The sequence below is a fragment of the Echinops telfairi genome, unplaced genomic scaffold, assembly GCF_000313985.2.
Source record: "Echinops telfairi isolate 266 unplaced genomic scaffold, ASM31398v2 ScPeMD7_7407;HRSCAF=8445, whole genome shotgun sequence".
NCBI classification, from domain to species: domain Eukaryota; kingdom Metazoa; phylum Chordata; class Mammalia; order Afrosoricida; family Tenrecidae; genus Echinops; species Echinops telfairi.
This window is the reverse complement of record NW_022111307.1, coordinates 4,349,529-4,351,227: the sequence shown is the minus strand read 5'-3', so window position 1 is coordinate 4,351,227 and position 1,699 is coordinate 4,349,529. Positions and strand designations below refer to the sequence as shown.

At 48.3% G+C, this 1,699-nt stretch overlaps 1 protein-coding gene across 1 annotated transcript in view; it reads right to left on the bottom strand.

The window, feature by feature from the left end:
* Positions 1-73, bottom strand: part of BCL6 (BCL6 transcription repressor) — a 23,177-nt gene extending 23,104 nt beyond the window's left edge. Inside the window, exon 1 of the mRNA XM_045296419.1 lies at positions 28-73. The gene's annotated coding sequence lies outside the window, so the exon portion shown is untranslated. The remainder of the gene's footprint in view (positions 1-27) is intronic.
* Between the last annotated feature and the right edge of the window lie 1,626 nt (positions 74-1,699).

Here is a 1,699-nt window from a genome sequence, read left to right as displayed (position 1 = left end):
AGCGGCGGCAGCAACAGCAATAATCACCTGGTGTCCGGCCTTTCCTAGAAACTTCTTGCATCACCACTTCTAAGAACCCCAGTTCTAAGAATCAACAGAGCTCAATTCTCGGAATTTGAGCTGCGGACTCTACCACTGCGGCTTGGCAGGGGAGGACTCGGTGTCAGCTCGCCGCGATTTGGGCCTGCTCTGGCCCATAAAGTCGCCTCAAAGTCACATTCTTTCCCCATTTTCCGATCTCGTTCAACGTCCTCGAAGGCTCGATGTCGCTCATTTGGAGATTTTCCTTCGAGGCGCGAAGGGCCAGACGGTAGCCTTCCCTCCCCAAGCTTGGCCCGATGGTTCAGCCCGCTCCGCCACCGTCACGTGGGCGCCTCCGCTGTGACGTCGGCGTCTTTGCTGTAGCAAAGCTCGGCCTCTGGAATTCTGAGAACTAATTTGCTATTCGGTGACATAAGAGGGGGAGTGCGCTTTGCTTTCCCGGGGTCTGGGGCTAATTCTTCCTCTCTTGCCCATAAATTCAACATCTTCTCCAGCTAGTCGAGCTAAATACACAAAAGGAGACTAGAGGTTTGAACCATTGGAAAAAGTATGTTATATATAGTAGGTTTAGAGAATCGAGTAAACGGGAGGGGGCGGGGAGGAATAAACAACAGCCGCTCTTTCCAGCTAGAATATTAGGCTCGAAGAGCAAAAATACTGGCCAAGCAGTTTTCGGGGGGTTCATTTGCTTTATTTTTATTTGGGGCCGATTTTTCTCTGTCTCTGGTATGGTGACCTGGGATTTTTTTTCTGTTGTATTTTGATGATTTTAGGATTTTTGCTTCTGATTTTGCCTTTTGTAAGTTTGTGGCGTTACGTAAATCTTGGGATCCGGCATCAGTTGGATTTTTATTCCTCCCCCTCCCCCCTATATAATCTCTCAAGCGTCTTAAAGAAGATGTGATTTTTTCTTTGGGGGGGGTGATAATGAAAGAAGCTTAACATTTTTTAAGAAATTATATATAACAATCCCAACCCCCACTTCTTTTTGAAAGGTGGAGGTTGGCAGTTTTCTTTTTCCCCTTGGACTTTTTCTGAAGGGGGGCTCTCCAGCGCTTGAGAAAAATGGTCAAAGGAGTTGTTTGGGTCTGGTTTGTTTCCGTCCAGGACTGCAAGTGGTGGGTTTACACTTTCTGTTATTACTGACGCTTAGGAAATCTCTTGTTGCAAGGAATGTGTGTGTATTTGAAATGTGTACGTACGCGCGTGTGAGCCCAATGTTTGTGTTTTGGTTTTCTTAGGTCTTGAGCCCATATCCCTTCTACGCCGCCGCCCCCCCCCCCCCTTTGAGGGTGTTTGTAAAAAAAAAAAAATCTCATCGGTCCGTGTTTAAGAGATCAGCCGGAGGGCATTCGAAAGGCCTGCCGTGCCAGTATCAGAGATACTGCGTGCATTTAGAACAGGCTGTGCTAGATAGAACTACACGGCACAGTGCGGCAGCTCGGCCTTAGCTTTGGAGCTGAGCTGGGGGGAAGGGGAGTCGCGGGGAGGGGGGTGGGTGGACCGTCCTTTCTCTTTTTAAAGGCAAATATAGCGCAGAACCATTTCACTGTGAGCCCTGCTTTGTTTGTTCAGATCTGCCAGGCTCCCTATTTAAATGTTGGTTGGGGTTTTTTCCCCTCCTACTCATCCTTGAAAGAGGGAGACTCTTGTTTCT